This window comes from Macrobrachium rosenbergii, chromosome 59 (assembly GCF_040412425.1).
Source record: "Macrobrachium rosenbergii isolate ZJJX-2024 chromosome 59, ASM4041242v1, whole genome shotgun sequence".
NCBI lineage: Eukaryota > Metazoa > Arthropoda > Malacostraca > Decapoda > Palaemonidae > Macrobrachium > Macrobrachium rosenbergii.
Genome location: NC_089799.1, coordinates 25,612,711 through 25,634,238, shown reverse-complemented (window position 1 = coordinate 25,634,238; position 21,528 = coordinate 25,612,711).

Here is a 21,528-nt window from a genome sequence, read left to right as displayed (position 1 = left end):
ATATATATAACCTAGCTGACCAACCTGGTGCTGCCGAGAAAACTCTGAATGACAACTGATAAACTCTCTCTCTCTCTCTCTCTCTCTCTCTCTTTCTCTCTCTCTCCTCTCTCTCTCTTTCTCTTTCTCTTTCCACAATTTCCACTTTCTTCTTCTCCCTAACACCTCTTTTACTCTGTCTCTTCTTAACACCTCTTCTACTCACTCTCTCTCCTTCCCCTAACACCCCCTCTGCTCTCTCTCACTTTCTCTCTCTCTCTTTCTTTCTCCAACTCTCTCTCACTCTTTCCCTCTTTTCCTCCCTAACACCCCTCTACTGTCTCTCCCACTTCCTCTGAATCATAGCAGGTAACTTTGTCAAGTAGAGAATGGAAGGTCTTAGGGCAATCATTCTTACATAACTTTGGAAGTGTTTGTTGGTTCCTTCTACAGCTCTCTTAAAACAAGAATTTTGGCAGTTTACAGATTTTGACTGCCAACGGACTAAGTCTTCCAGACAAAGTCTGGGTGTGTTGAGTGGGGTTTTAGTCTTCGTTTTCTCCCACTTGTGTCGAGTCTGGTGTGCGTATCTGCTGGAACACTTCCTAGAGAATGAGTCTTAACAGTAAACTGTTCATACAATATGATTTCCAGTCACCTGCTGGCAGATTTATGTTCTCTGTTTCCCCTCTAGGAGGGTAGTGCTGTCAGTGCACCTCAAACGGTATACTGTCGGCATTACTTTTCTTCCTTCGGTTCCTAGATGCAACTCCTTTCATTCATTTTACTTTCCATTCTCTACTAAAACTCATTTCATTATTAGCTTCAGCCCTAAATGACCTCACAGGCCCCAAAGTTTGGCATTTGGCTTAAATTTCATATTCCCAGTTTTAATATATTCTCGGTTTTCCTGATAAATGCGGGTTCCAGAATCTTCCCTTTGTACTGTCAGTTATTGTCTGAAAAACAGCCTCCCCTTACTGTAACTTGTAGAAGAACCAGAATCACGCATAGTACGGAAATCCCCGAGCTTCCTGAACTGAAACTCAATGGTTGCAATGATCACTTCCTCTTTATAAACACCGGCATCTGCTTGTGTTTTAACCAAATGTTTAGTAATGAGTGAACTATAAATGGATATATGATACAGTACTTTGGGGAATGGGTGTTCTGTCACTTTTATCATGTTCTCAAGTTAGGGCTTCTATTTCATCGTTAAAATCTATTCAGTTGCTATTAGCTGGACCTCTGTGGTATATTTTGTTTATTTGTTATAAGTCGGGCGAAGCAAAGTGGACCAGATGATGACTAGCTGTGTGCAAATTCTCTTCCATATATTTATTCGTGTAAACATATCCTAAGCTGTTTCATAATATCTTGAACAGTGCATCGTTTCGTGTGTTCCTCCGAATTTTAGTTGGAGATGGATATATGATTCAGATAGGCAAGTAATCCATTCATTTCTTGTATGAGGGTATTGATCATAATGTGGCATATGGCTGGGGGTATTTTCCATACTGCAGGGCATCACATTACATTCAGATAAACCTTGGGGAGTCACGAACACTGAGATTGAATGGGTCCGATCTATGAGTGGGACGCACCAGTATCCTTTGAGATCACATTTTGGTGACATATTTGGCTGGCAATCGTATCGACACAGCTGCCAATTCTGGGCAAGGGAAGGAATCCGATTTCATGACTTTTTTCATGCTGCGGTAGTCCGTGCAGAACCGGACTTCACCGCCGGACTTTCTGACAATACGTACGGCGAACTTCACTGTGATGCTCTGTGTCGAATGATGTCATATGCCAGCATTTAATCGAGCTGTTTTTACAACAAATCCCGCTCCTACTACGATACACGATATGCATGTTGGCATTTGCTACTTCGATATCATGGTCCGGCCACGTACGTCGTGGGACAGACTAGCAAATTATTCGACTATTAGGTCAAATATCTCGATGCCGTTGGCCTGTCGAGTGGCACAATTTGAGTCGAAGGTTTCCATATTGTCGGAATGATTGAGGCTGGCTTTAAAGGGTTTCTTTTGAAGACAAAGTGCATTCTGTAACAAGTTATCTAGACCCAAGTCCTATCCATTTATGGTATCCTCGCTTTCGGGGCTTTCGCAGATCTTGTAGCCTGGTCGTCGCTGTGACCTGGCGTATGATGGGGTCGACACTGGTGACACTGGCACCCCCTGCGCCCGTATGGCTTAACATTTTGTTTGGCCCTCACTGAGTTGCTTTCCATTATAATATCAGTACTGCCGTTTCCATAACACGTGAATAACAAGTTGTCTGACTGTACAAGTGGAAATTTGACCTTTGACAATATGCAAGGCTGATTTCTTTAACAAAAATTTCTGTAGTCAAAATTAATGCTGCAATCGGCTCACTTAGAAATTGCGTGCGTAGGTTCTCAATGATTCAGGCACGCAAATAAAATGACTTAATAAACCAATGAATAATTAATGTTCCTTAGAGGCAGTAAGTCCCTAAACGAGTTTTTGATGAGTCACTCTCCTTCATCGAAAAGAGATTTGTTAATACTTTTTCATTCACCATGAGACTATACTCACTTGCAGAAGTATATAAAACATAAATAAGAATAAAGTTTAGAACAACAATAATGAGGAGAGAGAGAGAGAGAGAGAGAGAGAGAGAGAGAGAGAGAGAGAGAGAGAGAGAGAGAGGAGAGAGTGAGGGTGGGTGGTGGTGGGTGAGATCCCAACTACCCTGGAAAACCATTATCAAGTGGTTAACCAAAATGTAAAAAGGACAGGAGCAAATTATTGCTTTTGCTTTCAAATTTATAATTTCACTGACGTATCAGTCGTCTGTAATTTACAGTCAATTAATTTTGATTGCTCCTTGACCTGGGGTAAAAAGTTGTTCCAGCTATTCCCGTAAGATTTTCTTCACTGAAGAGGAATTCTGTTGTTCTCTTGTGGATTAACCAGTCCATATCCATTTTGTGCATCACTTGGACAGATAATGACGAGACATTGCTCTTCTCGTTGGTCATCTTTGCTCATTGTAAATCATAATTTCTTGTGTTTTTTGTGCATTTTTTTTAGCTTTAATGGACGGTACGGTTTTTGCTTCACCTATGTAACTGCTAGGTACTCAAACCTTCCATTTCTGTATCTTAGCTTAAGAATATTCGCATTCATTTAGTATTATAAGCAGTCTCAGACATGAAAAAGGAACCAAAATGTTTAGAAATCGGGCATTCCACTACTTCCACAACCTTATAAGTTCTGGTAAAAACAACTAGCAGTTGCAGTAATGTAACGTTTTTGCTAAGGGACACAGGGACTTTGGATTGGATTGTAACAAGAGGAAATTCCTCCAGATGTAAGAATTTTACTGAAATCTTCTTAATTACTGATGTAGGAAGATTTAACATTCCTACAAAAAGTAACCATTCCATTTCAGATATGGTGATTCAAATGCAACTGCCACTGATGGTGATTTTCTAGAGATAAAAATTAGATAATTGACATATAATTTTTTTTTATATATATATATATATATATATATACTTGGAATATATATATATATATATATATATATATATATATATATATATATCAATATATATATATATATATATATATATTATATATGATCTATCATAAGTAGTGGGATGAGGAATGAAAACCAAATGTATTTTGCAGTATAAATTCAGATCGTATGTCTGTACACAAAACACTCCAAAATCAGTACCAATAGGAAATACATAGTTATGGTCGAATGATATCAAGGTAAAGTGTCTCCTTAACCGGAGTAATAGGAAAGGTAGGGGTAGCCATAGTCTGAAGAAGGGTCAGGATAAGGGTAAGGGTAGGGATAAGGGTAAGGATAGGGTTGAGGGTAAGGATAGGGATCAGGAGACCTCTTTGCATAATGGTGGCCATGTGGACGGTAAACTGGGTAATGTCCAGAGGGGTAGGAAGCCTCAGGCTCTGGTTCTGGATCAGCAGACCTCTTGTAGTGGGGGTGCACCCCATAGGAGTGACCATACCCAGACCCATGGGAAGGACGATAAGAGCCATAGCCTGGTTCCGCATCTCGCTTCTCAATCTCAGTAGCGCAAGCGGACGCCGCCAAAAGCACAATTACCTGGAAATTTGATTATATATATTTACTGTATATTGGATATAAGAAAGATTGCTGTTGTTAGTAATTAGTATACCAGTGAAAAGACTGATGTTTTATTGGTGTGTTTAGTTCCTTTTAAAAATGGTCAGCAAAACAAATCTGAGATAATTCTCATTGATAATTAAACACTAATTATTGTTTTCATGAAAACTATTCAATTTATTTTGATCTTATCACAAACAATCCAGTTTAATGTGCGATGTATCACGATAAAAACAACAATGATAGCACAAATTGAGAGACCAGAGAGAGAGAGAGAGAGAGAGAGAGAGAGAGAGAGAGAGAGAGACCAGAGGTTTAGCTGATTTTTTTAACATATTTGTCCTGTGGTATGCTATGAAATGTATGTTTTTACCTAATAAATGGTAAACATCAAAACAGTATATGATAACATCCGAAATATAGCATGACTTGAAAAAAATGGTGATTCAAAGCTTGTTAATCTTTATATCAGATTAATATAAAATAATGCTTTATGTATATAAATCTTCTTAGATGCTCGAAAATGTACAAACCAGAAACTTCATTGTTGCTTGTTTGTGTTCACCGTGGCCGCTTTGGAGGTGGACTGTGCTGAAGTGTTGGCGCTTCTTCAATTTATAGGCGACTCTGGGAAAGTGTTTGTGGTTGGTGCATTTGTCATTGGAGACCATAATGACACGGAAACTAAGAGGATTATGATTCATAATTATTCTCTACTGACACTATGACCAATCCAAGCTTCCGATAGGCCCACTACAAGTCCAGCTTTTTCTTTGCTGTGAAGGTCTTCTAAATATATTGATGTTGCTAATGGTTATCAAATTTATTGATTTTCATTTTGCACATTACTCACAGATGTCAATGAGTAAAAATTTCTCCACATGGGGCTATTCTCCTCGTAGTTACCTTGTTAACATACTGTAGACGATTGATTATGTAACACATCAGTTTACATAATGTCTGTAAACATATCTACATATAAATCCAATGGTTAGGGCGAAGAGGGGCCTCAGTTGGTATGGACGCCAAGATACTCCCTCTCACTTTGTAATTCGCGCCTATTTTCTAATCCAACTCAGGATTTTATTTGGGATATATCGCAGACTTAATTGTATTTCTGGTAATTGCAATATAAGTCACTTACTCTTATTATTGCAAGCACTAATTAATAATAAAACTGACAAGTTTTAACGTTACTATACTTTTTTTATACCATTTAATAAAACAAATAACGACTCCACATACCAGATGAAAATCCCATCATTTTGAACAGTATATCACGTACCATTAATGGCAAGTCTTTCTTATATTTACTGTATATTCTCTAAAATATGTGAATGAACTTCCAGGTAATTGTGCTTTTGGCGGCGTCCGTTTTGCGCTACTGAGATTGAGAAGTGAGATGCGGAACCAGGCTATGGCTCTTATCGTCCTTCCCATGGGTCTGGGTATGGTCACCTATGGGGTGCGACCCCACTACAAGAAGTCTGCTGATCCAGAACCAGAGCCACTTTTGCGTTCCTTGATCTATGATTATGTGAATAATTAGCTTTTAGCTAGTGTCTTTTTCCAGTATCTTGGCTTTCCTACCAACTCTGACCTGCCTTCTTGGGATCCATTAGATTTATAGGCTAACATGTTTAAAGGATTTTGTAAAATGATGTGTTAATCTACAGTATGTCTATGTACATAAAGTAACTATAAGGAAGAATATTCTTACGTGGAGAAATTTGTAGCCATCGACATCCGTGAGTAATGTGCAAATAATAATACTAAATTGATAACTATTAGCAACATTAACATATATAGAAGACCTTCACTGCAAAGAGAAAGCTGGAGTTGCACAGAGCCTATCGGAAGTTTGGATTGCTCATAGTTTCAAGCAGAGAAAATATTTATGAATCATAATTCTCTTAGTTTCCATGTCATTATGGTCTCCAATGACAGATGCATCAACCACAAACACTTTCCCAGAGTCGCCTATAAATTGAAGAAGCGCCAACAATTCAGCACAGTCCACCTCCAAAGTGGCTGGTGAACACAAACAAGCAACAATGAAGTTTCTGGTTTGTACATTTTAGAGCATCTTATAAGAAGATATATATACATAAAGCATTATTTTATATTAATCTGATATAAAGATTAACAAGTTTAGAATCACCATTTTTTGAAGTCATGCTATATTCCGAAGGCTATCATATGATATTCTGATGCTTGGGGTTCATGAGGTAAAAATATACGTTTAGTAGTATACTATAAGATGAATATATTAAAAAAAAAAATCAGCTCTCTCTCTCTCTCTCTCTCTCTCTCTCTCTCTCTCTCTCTCTCTCTCTCTTCTCTGTAAAATTTGTAGGAATTTTTTTATCAAAGTCGGTTGTTTGTGATAACAGCAGAATAAGTTGAATAGTTTTCATAACATAATAATTAGTATATTTAATTATCAATGAGAATCATCTAAGACATTTGTTGACTATTTTTAAAAGGATATAAACACACCAGTAAAATACCAATCATTTTATCTTCATACAGAAAATATTCGTTGTATCCATTATATAATATAAATATGTAAAAAAATTACAGGTAATTGTGCTTTTGCGTCCGCTTGCGCTACTGAGATTGAGAACGAGATGCGGAACCAGGCTATGGCTCTTATCGTCCTTCCCATGGGTCTGGGTATGGTCACTCCTATGGGGTGCACCCCACTACAAGAGGTCTGCTGATCCAGAACCAGAGCCTGAGGCTTCCTACCCCTCTGGACATTACCCAGTTTACCGTCCACATGGCCACCATTATGCAAAGAGGTCTCCTGATCCCTATCCTTACCCTCAACCCTACCCTTACCCTTATCCCTATCCTTACCCTTATCCTGATCCTTCCCCAGACTATGGCTACCCCTACCTTTCCTATTACTCTGGTTAAGGAGTTACTTTACCACTGATATCCTTTAAGCACAATTGTGTATTTCCTATTGGTGCTAATTTTGGAGTGTTACATATGATCTGAATTTATACTGCAAAATTTTTTTGGTTTTCATTCTCATCCTCTTATGATCAGAAGAACAATAAGCACATGGATGAAAATGTATATTTTTGAAAATAAAACCAATACTGACCTAAATATAGCTACATTTTTCTTGGAGACTTTCTGTAATTTTTTTTATTCCAAGTCAAATAGTTTTCATGCTAAAAATTTTTTTAACACCATAAAAAATTCGTTGTTTTAATGCTAGAGTAAACGAAGATTCAAAAGTCAGAAAGAGCACAAATAAACATCATGTCCTTTTTGTAGATTTACAAGCTAAACCAATCGTTCTTCCTGATAAGTAATTAATTTGGCCTCATATTCCTCCATCATATATATATAGAAGGAATAGGGAAAAGAAAGATGCCCATGTTAACAATACTGCGATTATCTCCGCCACTGCCGTAAAATACTGACAGAATCAGCAACCTAAAATTTATCTTTTAGGCTGTTAAAAGTGGTTTAGGCTTTTGCGGCCACTAATTATATTGAACTGAATTAATATATTCTCATACTATCATATATTAAGAAATTTATAATTATCTTTGTCAATGTTGTAATTCATTTCAGTTTATCATAACATGACAACATAGAATTTATATATATATATCATTATATATATATATATATATATATATATATATATATATATATATATATATATATATATATATATATATATATATTATATATATATATATATAACATATATATATATATATATATATATATATATATATATATATATATATATATATATATATATATATATATATATATATATATATATATATTTAGTATATATATATATATATTATATATATTATATATATATATTATATTTATATTTATTTATATATATAAATTAGCTGACCAACCTGGTGCTGCCCAAGAAAACTCTGAATGACAACTGATAAACTCTCTCTCTCTCTCTCTCTCTCTCTCTCTCTCTCTCTCTCTCTCTCTCTCTCTCTCTCTCCAATTCTGTTCTACCTCTTTCCCTCTTTCTTCTCCCTAACACCTCTTTTACTCTCTCTCTTCTCCCTAACACCTCTTTACTCACTCTCTCTCCTTCCCCTAACACCCCCCTCTGCTCTCTCTCACTTCTCTCCCTCTCTTTCTTTCTCCAACTCTCTCTCACTCTTTCCCTCTTTTTTCCTCCCTAACACCCCTCTACTGTCTCTCCCACTTCCTCTGAATCATAGCAGGTAACTTTGTCAAGTAGAGAATGGAAGGTCTTGGGTCCATTCTTACATAACTTTGGAAGTGTTTGTTGGTTCCCTTTACAGCTCTCTTAAAACAAGAATTTTGGCAGTTTACAGATTTTGACTGCCAACGGACTAAGTCTTCCAGACAAAGTCTGGGTGTGTTGGTGGGGTTTTAGTCTTCGTTTTCTCCCACTTGTGTCGAGTCTGGTGTGCGTATCTGCTGGAACACTTCCTAGAGAATGAGTCTTAACAGTAAACTGTTCATACAATATGATTTCCAGTCACCTGCTGGCAGATTTATGTTCTCTGTTTCCCCTGTAGGAGGGTAGTGCTGTCAGTGCACCTCAAACGGTATACTGTCGGCGTTACTTTTCTTCCTTCGGTTCCTAGATGCAACTCCTTTCATTCATTTTACTTTCCATACTCTACTAAAACTCATTTCATTATTAACTACAGCCCTAAATGACCTCATAGGCCCCAAAGCTTGGCCTTTGGCCTAAATTTCATATTCCCAATTTTAATATATTCTCCGTTTTCCTGATAAATGCGGGTTCCAGAATCTTCCCTTTGTACTGTCAGTTATTGTCTGAAAAACAGCCTCCCCTTACTCCAACTTGTAGAAGAACCAGAATCACTCATAGTACGGAAATCCTCGAGCTTCCCTGAACTGAAACTCAATGGTTGCAATGATCACTTCCTCTTTATAAACACCGGCATCTGCTTGTGTTTTAACTAAATGTTTCAGTAATGAGTGAACTATAAATGGATATATGATACAGTACTTTAGGGGAGGGTGTTCTGTCACTTTTATCATGTTCTCAAGTTAGGGCTTCTATTTCATCGTTAAAATCTATTCAGTTGCTATTAGCTGGACCTCTGTGGTATATTTTGTTTATTTGTTATAAGTCGGCAGTGTAAGTGGACCAGATGATGACTAGCTGTGTGCAAATTCTCTTCCCATATTTATTCGTGTAAACATATCCTAAGCTGTTTCATAATATCTTGAACAGTGCATCGTTTCGTGTGTTCCTCCGAATTTTAGTTGGAGATGGATATATGATTCAGATAGGCAAGTAATCCATTCATTTCTTGTATGAGGGTATTGATCATAATGTGGCATATGGATGGGGTATTTTTCATACTGCAGGGCATCACATTATATTCAGATAAACCTTGGGAAGTCACGAACACTGAGATTGAATGGGTCCGATCTATGAGCAGGACGCACCAGTATCCTTTGAGATCACACTTGGTGACATATTTGGCTGGCAATCGTATCGACACAGCTGCCAATTCTGGGCAAGAGAAGGAATTCGATTTCATGACTTTCTTCATGCTGCGGTAGTCCGTGCAGAACCGGACTTCACCGCCGGACTTTCTGACAATACGTACGGCGAACTTCACTGTGATGTTATGTGTCGAATGATGTCATATGCCAGCATTTAATCGAGCTGTTTTTACAACAAATCCAGCTCCTACTACGATACAAGATATGCATGTTGGCATTTGCTACTTCGATATCATGGTTCGGCCACGTACGTCGTGGGACAGACTAGCAAATTATTCGACTATTAGGGTCAAATGTCTCGATGCCGTTGGCCTGTCGAGTAGCACAATTTGAGTCGAAGGTTTCCATATTGTCGGAATGATTGAGCCTGGCTTTAAAGGGTTTCTTTTGAAGACAAAGTGCATTCTGTAACAAGTTATCTAGACCCAAGTCCTATCCATTTATGGTATCCTCGCTCTCGGGGCTTTTGCAGATCTTGTAGCCTGGTCGTCGCTGTGACCTGGCGTATGATGGGGTCGACACTGGTGACACTGGCACCCCCCTGCGCCCGTATGGCTTAACATTTTTGTTTGGCCCTCACTGAGTCGCTTTCCATTATAATATCAGTACTGCCGTTTCCATAACACGTGAATAACAAGTTGTCTGACTGTACAAGTGGAAATTTGACCTTTGACAATATGCAAGGCTGATTTCTTTAACAAAAATTTCTGTAGTAAAATTAATGCTGCAATCGGCTCACTTAGGAATTGCGTGCGTAGGTTCTCAATGATTCAGGCACGCAAATAAAATGACTTAATAAACCAATGAATAATTAATGTTCCTTAGAGGCAGTAAGTCCCCTAAACGAGTTTTTGATGAGTCACTCTCCTTCATCGAAAAGAGATTTGTTAATACTTTTTCATTCACATGAGACTATACTCACTTGCGAAGTATATAAAACATAAATAAGAATAAAGTTTAGAACAACAATAATGAGGAGAGAGAGAGAGAGAGAGAGAGAGAGAGAGAGAGAGAGAGAGAGAGAGAGAGAGAGAGAGAGGTGAGGAGGGGTGGTGGGTGGGTGAGATCCCAACTACCCTGGAAAACCATTATCAAGTGGTTAACCAAAATGTAAAAGGACAGGAGCAAATTATTGCTTTGCTTTCAAATTTATAATTGTCACTGACGTATCAGTCGTCTGTAATTTACAGTCAATTAATTTTGATTGCTCCTTGACCTGGGGTAAAGTTGTTCCAGCTATTCCCGTAAGATTTTCTTCACTGAAGAGTAATTCTGTTGTTCTCTTGTGGATTAACCAGTCCATATCCATTTTGTGCATCACTTGGACAGATAATGACGAGACATTGCTCTTCTCGTTGGTCATCTTTGCTCATTGTAAATCATAATTTCTTGTGTTTTTTGCATTTTTTTAGCTTTAATGGACGGTACGGTTTTTGCTTCACCTATGTAACTGCTAGGTACTCAAACCTTGCATTTCTGTATCTTAGATTAAGAATATTCGCATTCATTTAGTATTATAAGCAGTCTCAGACATCAAAAGGAACCAAAATGTTTAGAAATCGGGCATTCCACTACTTCCACAACCTTATAAGTTCAGGTAAAAACAACTAGCAGTTGCAGTAATGTAACGTTTTGCTAAGGGACACAGGGACTTTGGATTGATTGTAACAAGAGGAAATTCCTCCAGACGTAAGAATTTTACTGAAGCTTCTTAATTACTGATGTAGGAAGATTTAACATTCCTACAAAAAGTATTCCATTTCCATTCCATTTCAGTGATGATGGTGATTTTCAAATGCAACTGCCACTGATGGTGATTTTCTAGAGATAAAAATAGAATTGACGGTAGTTTTATATATATATATATATATATATATATATATATATATATATATATATATATATATATATATATATATATATATATATATAGTGTTGTGATCTTTGATCATTAGAGGGATGGGAATAAAAACCAAAAGTATTTTGCAGTATAAATTCAGATCGTATGTCTGTACACAAAACACTCCAAAATCAGTACCAATAGGAAATACATAGTTATGGTCGAATGATATCAACGGTAAAGTGTCTCCTTAACTGGAGTAATAGGAAAAGGTAGGGGTAGCCATAGTCTGAAGAAGGGTCAGGATAAGGGTAAGGGTAGGGATAAGGGTAAGGATAGGGTTGAGGGTAAGGATAGGGATCAGGAGACCTCTTTGCATAATGGTGGCCATGTGGACGGTAAACTGGGTAATGTCCAGAGGGGTAGGAAGCCTCAGGCTCTGGTTCTGGATCAGCAGACCTCTTGTAGTGGGGGTGCACCCCATAGGAGTGACCATACCCAGACCCATGGGAAGGACGATAAGAGCCATAGCCTGGTTCCGCATCTCGCTTCTCAATCTCAGTAGCGCAAGCGGACGCCGCCAAAAGCACAATTACCTGGAAATTTGATTATATATTTTTTACTGTACATTGGATACAAGAAAGATTGCTTTTGATAGTAATTAGTACACCAGTGAAAAGACTGATGTTTTTTTGGTGTGTTTAGTTCCTTTTAAAAATGGTCAGCAAAACAAATCTGAGATAATTCTCATTGATAATTAAACACTAATTATTGTTTTCATGAAAACTATTCAATTTATTTTGATCTTATCACAAACAATCCAGTTTAATGTGCGATGTATCACGATAAAAACAACAATGATAGCACAAATTTGGAGAGAGAGAGAGAGAGAGAGAGAGAGAGAGAGAGAGAGAGAGAGAGAGAGACCAGAGGTTTAGCTGATTAGATTTTTAACATATTTGTCCTGTGGTATGCTATGAAATGTATATTTTTACTTTATAAATGGTAAACATCAAAACAGTATATGATAACATCCGAAATATAGCATGACTTGAAAAAAATGGTGATTCAAACTTGTTAATCTTTATATCAGGTTAATATAAAATAATGCTTTATGTATATAAATCTTCTTAGATGCTCGAAAATGTACAAACCAGAAACTTCATTGTTGCTTGTTTGTGTTCACCGTGGCCACTTTGGAGGTGGACTGTGCTGAAGTGTTGGCGCTTCTTGAATTTATAGGCGACTCTGGGAAAGTGTTTGTGGTTGGTGCATTTGTCATTGGAGACCATAATGACACGGAAACTAAGAGGATTATGATTCATAATTATTCTCTACTGACACTATGAGCAATCCAAGCTTCCGATAGGCTCACTGCAAGTCCCTGCTTTTCTTTGCTGTGAAGGTGTTATAAATATATTGATGTTGCTAATGGTTATCAAATTTAGTGATTTTCATTTTGCACATTACTCACAGACGTCAATGAGTAAAAATTTCTCCACATAGGGCTATTCTCCCTCGTAGTTACTTTGTTAACATACTGTAGACGATTGATTATGTAACACATCAGTTTACATAATGTCTGTAAACATATCTACATATAAATCCAATGGTGAGGGCGAAGAGGGGCCTCAGTTGGTATGGACGCCAAGATACTCCCTCTCACTTTGTAATTCGCGCCTATTTTCTGTCCAAGTCGGGATTTTATTTGGGATATATCGCAGACTTAATTGTATTTCTAGTAATTGCAATAAAAGTCACTTACTTTTATTATTGCAAGCACTAATTAATAATAATAAAACTGACAAGTTTTAACGTTACTATACTTTTTTTATACCATTTAATAAAACAAATAACGACTCCACATACCAGATGAAAATCCCATCGTTTGAACAGTAGATCACGTACCATTAATGGCAAGTCTTTCTTATATTTACTGTATATTCTCTAAAATATGTGAATGAACTTCCAGGTAATTGTGCTTTTGGCGGCGTTTTGCGCTACTGAGATTGAGAAGTGAGATGCGGAACCAGGCTATGGCTCTTATCGTCCTTCCCATGGGTCTGGGTATGGTCACCCCTATGGGGTGCGACCCCACTACAAGAAGTCTGCTGATCCAGAACCAGAGCCACTTTTGCGTTCCTTGATCTATGATTATGTGAATAATTAGCTTTTAGCTAGTGTCTTTTTCCAGTATCTTGGCTTTCCTACCAACTGTGACCTGCCTTCTTGGGATCCATTAGATTTATAGGCTAACCAGGATTTTGTAAAATGATGTGTTAATCTACAGTATGTCTATGTACATAAAGTAACTATAAGGAAGAATATTCTTACGTGGAGATATTTTTACCATCGACATCCGTGAGTAATGTGCAAATAATAATACTAAATTCGATAACTATTAGCAACATTAACATATATAGAAGACCTTCACTGCAAAGAGAAAGCTGGAGTTGCACAGAGCCTATCGGAAGTTTGGATTGCTCATAGTTTCAAGCAGAAAATATTTATGAATCATAATTCTCTTAGTTTCCATGTCATTATGGTCTCCAATGACAGATGCATCAACCACAAACACTTTCCCAGAGTCGCCTATAAATTGAAGAAGCGCCAACAATTCAGCACAGTCCACTTCCAAAGCGGATTTGAAACAAACAAGCAACAATGAAGTTTCTGGTTTGTACATTTTGAGCATCTTAAGAAGATTTGTATACATAAAGCATTATTTTATATTAATCTGATATGAAGATTAACCTTAGAATCACCATTTTTTAAAGTCATGCTATATTGGGAAGGCTATCATATGATATTTTGATGCTTGGGGTTCAAGTAAAATATACGTTTAGTAGTATACTATAAGATGAATATATTAAAAAAAATCAGCTAAACTCTCTCTCTCTCTTTCTCTCTCTCTTTCTCTCTCTCTCTCTAAAATTTGTAGGATCATTTATTTTTTATCAAAGTCGCACATTAAACTGGTTGTTTGTGATAACAGCAGAATAAGTTGAATAGTTTTCATACACATAATAATTAGTATATTTAATTATCAATGAGAATCATCTAAGACATTTGTTGACTATTTTTAAAAGGATATAAACACACCAGTAAAATACCAATCATTTTATCTTCATACAGAAAATATTTGTTGTATCCATTATATAATATAAATATGTAAAAAATTACAGGTAATTGTGCTGGCATCGTCGCTTGCGCTACTGAGATTGAGAAGCGAGATGGGGAACCAGGATGGCTCTTATCGTCCTTCCCATGGGTCTAATGGTCACTCCTATGGGGTGCACCCCACTACAACAGGTCTGCTGATCCAGAACCAGAGCCTGAGGCAGACCCCTCTGGACATTACCCAGTTTACCGTCCACATGGCCACCATTATGCAAAGAGGTCTCCTGATCCCTATCCTTACCCTCAACCCTACCCTTACCCTTATCCCTATCCTTACCCTTATCCTGATCCTTCCCCAGACTATAATATTTTCCTATTACTCTGGTTAAGGAGTTACTTTACCACTGATATCCTTTAAGCACAATTGTGTATTTCCTATTGGTGCTAATTTTGGAGTGTTACATATGATCTGAATTTATACTGCAAAATACTTTTGGTTTTATTCTCATCCCTCTTATGATCAGAAGAACAATAAGCACATGGATGAAAATGTATTTTTGAAAATAAAACCAATATACCTAAATATACATTTTTCTTGGAGACTTTCTGTATATTTTTCATTCCAAGTCAAATAGTTTTATGCTAAAAATTTTTTTTAACTTAAAAAAATTCGTTGTTTTAATGCTAGAGTAAACACCATATTCAAAATCAGAAAGAGCACAAATAAGCATCATGTCTTTTTGTAGATTAAGCAAGCTAAACCAAGTCGTTCTTCCTGATAAGTAATTAATTTGGCCTCATATTCCTCCATCATCGCTGAAGATAGAAGGAACACTGGGGAAAAGAAAGATGCCCATGTTAACAATAGTTGCGATTATCTCTGCCACTGCCGTAAAAACTGACAGAATCAGCAACCTAAAATTTATCTTTTTAAGGCTGTTAAAAGTGGTTTAGGCTTTGCGGCCACTAATCGTCATTGAACTGAATTAATATATTCTCATACTATCATATATTAAGAAATTTCTTAATTATCTTTGTCAATGTTGTAATTCACTTCAGTTTATCATAACACTTGACAACAAGATTTCTTTATATATATATATATATATATATATATATATATATATATATATATATATATATATATATATATATATATACGTATATATATATATATATATATATATATATATATATATATATTATATATATATATATATATATATATATATATATATATATATATATATATATATATATATATATATATATATATATATATATATATATATATATATATATATATATATATATATATATTTGTAATATATATTTATATATATATATATATATATATTTATACATATTTGTATATATATAAATAACTCTAGAATGACCAACCTGGTGCTGCCCAAGAAAACTCTGAATGACAACTGATAAACTCTCTCTCTCTCTCTCTCTCTCTCTCTCTCTCTCTCTCTCTCTCTCTCTTTCCAATTCTACCCCACTCTTTCCCTCTTTCTTCTCCCTAACACCTCTTTTACTCTGTCTCTTCTCCCTAACACCTCTTCTACTCACTCTCTCTCTCCCCTAACACCCCTCTGCTCTCTCTCACTTTCTCTCCCTCTCTTTCTTTCTCCAACTCTCTCTCACTCTTTCCTCTTTTTCCTCCCTAACACCCCTCTACTGTCTCTCCCACTTCCTCTGAATCATAGCAGGTAACTTTGTCAAGTAGAGAATGGAAGGTCTTGGGGTCCAATTCTTACATAACTTTGGAAGTGTTTGTTGGTTCCCTTCTACAGCTCTCTTAAAACAAGAATTTTGGCAGTTTACAGATTTTGACTGCCAACGGACTAAGTCTTCCAGACAAAGTCTGGGTGTGTTGACGGGGTTTTAGTTTTCGTTTTCTCCCACTTGTGTCGAGTCTGGTGTGCGTATCTGCTGGAGCACTTCCTAGAGAATGAGTCTTAACAGTAAACTGTTCATACAATATGATTTCCAGTCACCTGCTGGCAGATGTATGTTCTCTGTTTCCCCTGTAGGAGGGTAGTGCTGTCAGTGCACCTCAAACGGTATACTGTCGGCGTTACTTTTCTTCCTTCGGTTCCTAGATGCAACTCCTTTCATTCATTTTACTTTCCATTCTCTACTAAAACTCATTTCATTATTAACTACAGCCCTAAATGACCTCATAGGCCCCAAAGCTTGGCCTTTGGCCTAAATTTCATATTCCCAATTTTAATATATTCTCCGTTTTCCTGATAAATGCGGGTTCCAGAATCTTCCCTTTGTACTGGCAGTTATTGTCTGAAAAACAGCCTCCCCTCACTCCAACTTGTAGAAGAACCAGAATCACTCATAGTACGGAAATCCCCGAGCTTCCCGAACTGAAACTCAATGGTTGCAATGATCACTTCCTCTTTATAAACACCGGCATCTGCTTGTGTTTTAACTAAATGTTCAGTAATGAGTGAACTATAAATGGATATATGATACAGTACTTTAGGGGAGGGTGTTCTGTCACTTTTATCATGTTCTCAAGTTAGGGCTTCTATTTCATCGTTAAAATCTATTCAGTTGCTATTAGCTGGACCTCTGTGGTATATTTTGTTTATTTGTTATAAGTCGGGTAGTGAAAGTGGACCAGATGATGACTAACTGTGTGCAAATTCTCTTCCCATATTTATTCGTGTAAACATATCCTAAGTTGTTTCATAATATCTTGAACAGTGCATCGTTTAGTGTGTTCCTCCGAATTTTAGTTGGAGATGGATATATGATTCAGATAGGCAAGTAATCCATTCATTTCTTGTATGAGGGTATTGATCATAATGTAGCATATGGATGGGGTATTTTTCATACTGCAGGGCATCACATTATATTCAGATAAACCTTGGGGAGTCACGAACACTGAGATTGAATGGGTCCGATCTATGAGTGGGACGCACCAGTATCCTTTGAGATCACACTTGGTGACATATTTGGCTGGCAATCGTATCGACACAGCTGCCAATTCTGGGCAAGAGAAGGAATTCGATTTCATGACTTTCTTCATGCTGCGGTAGTCCGTGCAGAACCGGACTTCACCGCCGGACTTTCTGACAATACGTACGGCGAACTTCACTGTGATGCTATGTGTCGAATGATGTCATATGCCAGCATTTAATCGAGCTGTTTTTACAACAAATCCCGCTCCTACTACGATACACGATATGCATGTTGGCATTTGCTACTTCGATATCATGGTTCGGCCACGTACGTCGTGGGACAGACTAGCAAATTATTCGACTATTAGGGTCAAATATCTCGATGCCGTTGGCCTGTCGAGTGGCACAATTTGAGTCGAAGGTTTCCATATTGTCGGAATGATTGAGCCTGGCTTTAAAGGGTTTCTTTTGAAGACAAAATGCATTCTGTAACAAGTTATCTAGACCCAAGTCCTATCCATTTATGGTATCCTCGCTCTCGGGGCTTTCGCAGATCTTGTAGCCTGGTCGTCGCTGTGACCTGGCGTATGATGGGGTCGACACTGGTGACACTGGCACCCACCTGCGCCCGTATGGTTTAACATTTTTGTTTGGCCCTCACTGAGTCGCTTTCCATTATAATATGAGTACTGCCGTTTCCATAACACGTGAATAACAAGTTGTCTCACTGTACAAGTGGAAGTTTTACCTCTGACATTATGCAAGGCTGATTTCTTTAACAAAAATTTCTGTCGCAAAATTAATGCTGCAACCGGCTCACTTAGGAATTGCGTGTGTAGGTTCTCAATGATTCAGGCACGCAAATAAAATGACTTAATAAACCAATGAATAATTAATGTTCCTTAGAGGCAGTAAGTCCCCTAAACGAGTTTTTGATGAGTCACTCTCCTTCATCGAAAAGAGATTTGTTAATACTTTTTCATTGACATGAGACTATACTCACTTGCGAAGTATATAAAACATAAATAAGAATAAAGTTTAGAACAACAATAATGAGAGAGAGAGAGAGAGAGAGAGAGAGAGAGAGAGAGAGAGAGAGAGAGAGAGAGAGAGAGTTGGATTCAGGGTGAGGGGTGGTGGGTGGGTGAGATCCCAACTACCCTGGAAAACCATTATCAAGTGGTTAACCAAAATGTAAAAAGGACAGGAGCAAATTATTGCTTTGCTTTCAAATTTATAATTCTCACTGACGTATCAGTCGTCTGTAATTTACAGTCAATTAATTTTGATTGCTCCTTGACCTGGGGTAAAGTTGTTCCAGCTATTCCCGTAAGATTTTCTTCACTGAAGAGTAATTCTGTTGTTCTCTTGTGGATTAACCAGTCCATATCCATTTTGTGCATCACTTGGACAGATAATGACGAGACATTGCTCTTCTCGTTGGTCATCTTTGCTCGTTGTAAATCATAATTTCTTGTGTTTTTTGTGCATTTTTTTTAGCTTTAATGGACGGTACGGTTTTTGCTTCACCTATGTAACTGCTAGGTACTCAAACCTTGCATTTCTCTATCTTAGATTAAGAATATTCGCATTCATTTAGTATTATACAGTCTCAGACATAAAAAGGAACCAAAATGTTTAGAAATCGGGCATTCCACTACTTCCACAACCTTATAAGTTCAGGTAAAAACAACTAGCAGTTGCAGTAATGTAACGTTTTGCTAAGGGACACAGGGACTTTGGATTGGATTGTAACAAGAGGAAATTCCTCCAGACGTAAGAATTTTACTGAAGCTTCTTAATTACTGATGTAGGAAGATTTAACATTCCTACAAAAAGTAACCATTCCATTTCAGATATGGTGAGTCAAATGCAACTGCCACCGATGGTGATTTTCTAGAGATAAAAATAGAATTGACGGTAGTTATATATATATATATATATATATATATATATATATATATATATATATATATATATATATATATATATATATATATATATATATATATATAGTGTTGTGATCTTGAGAGGGATGGGAATAAAAACCAAAATGTATTTTGCAGTATAAATTCAGATCGTATGTCTGTACACAAAACACTTCAAAATCAGTACCAATAGGAAATACATAGTTATGGTCGAATGATATCAGTGGTAAAGTGTCTCCTTAACCGGAGTAATAGGAAAGGTAGGGGTAGCCATAGTCTGAAGAAGGGTCAGGATAAGGGTAAGGGTAGGGATAAGGGTAAGGATAGGGTTGAGGGTAAGGATAGGGATCAGGAGACCTCTTTGCATAATGGTGGCCATGTGGACGGTAAACTGGGTAATGTCCAGAGGGGTAGGAAGCCTCAGGCTCTGGTTCTGGATCAGCAGACCTCTTGTAGTGGGGTGCACCCCATAGGAGTGACCATACCCAGACCCATGGGAAGGACGATAAGAGCCATAGCCTGGTTCCGCATCTCGCTTCTCAATCTCAGTAGCGCAAGCGACGCCGCCAAAAGCACAATTACCTGGAAATTTGATTATATATTTTTACTGTATATTGGATACAAGAAAGATTGCTTTTGATAGTAATTAGTATACCAGTGAAAAGACTGATGTTTTATTGGTGTGTTTAGTTCCTTTTAAAAATGGTCAGCAAAACAAATCTGAGATAATTCTCATTGATAATTAAACACTAATTATTGTTTTCATGAAAACTATTCAATTTATTTTGATCTTATCACAAACAATCCAGTTTAATGTGCGATGTATCACGATAAAAACAACAATGATAGCACAAATTGTAGAGAGAGAGAGAGAGAGAGAGAGAGAGAGAGAGAGAGAGAGAGAGAGAGAGAGAGAGAGAGAGAGAGACCAGAGGTTTAGCTGATTAGATTTTAACATATTCGTCCTGTGGTATGCTATGAAATGTATATTTTTACCTTATAAATGGTAAACATCAAAACAGTATATGATAACATCCGAAATATAGCATGACTTGAAAAAAATGGTGATTCAAACTTGTTAATCTTTATATCAGGTTAATATAAAATAATGCTTTATGTATATAAATCTTCTTAGATGCTCGAAAATGTACAAACCAGAAACTTCATTGTTGCTTGTTTGTGTTCACCGTGGCCGCTTTGGAGGTGGACTGTGCTGAAGTGTTGGCGCTTCTTCAATTTATAGGCGACTCTGGGAAAGTGTTTGTGGTTGGTGCATTTGTCATTGGAGACCATAATGACACGGAAACTAAGAGGATTATGATTCATAATTATTCTCTACTGACACTATGAGCAATCCAAGCTTCCGATAGGCTCACTGCAAGTCCAGCTTTTTCTTTGCTGTGAAGGTCTTATAAATATATTGATGTTGCTAATGGTTATCAAATTTAGTGATTTTCATTTTGCACATTACTCACAGACGTCAATGAGTAAAAATTTCTCCACATGGGGCTATTCTCCTCGTAGTTACCTTGTTAACATACTGTAGACGATTGATTATGTAACACATCAGTTTACATAATGTCTGTAAACATATCTACATATAAATCCAATGGTGAGGGCGAAGAGGGGCCTCAGTTGGTATGGACGCCAAGATACTCCCTGTCGCTTTGTAATTCGCGCCTATTTTCTGTCCAAGTCGGGATTTTATTTGGGATATATCGCAGACTTAATTGTATTTCTGGTAATTGCAATATAAGTCACTTACTCTTATTATTGCAAGCACTAATTAATAATAAAAACTGACAAGTTTTAACGTTACTATACTTTTTTTATACCATTTAATAAAACAAATAACGACTCCACATACCAGATGAAAATCCCATCGTTTGAACAGTATAGCACGTACCATTAATGGTAAGTCTTTCTTATATTTACTGTATATTCTCTAAAATATGTGAATGAACTTCCAGGTAATTGTGCTTTTGGCGGCGTCCGCTTGCGCTACTGAGATTGAGAAGCGAGATGCGGAACCAGGCTATGGCTCTTATCGTCCTTCCCATGG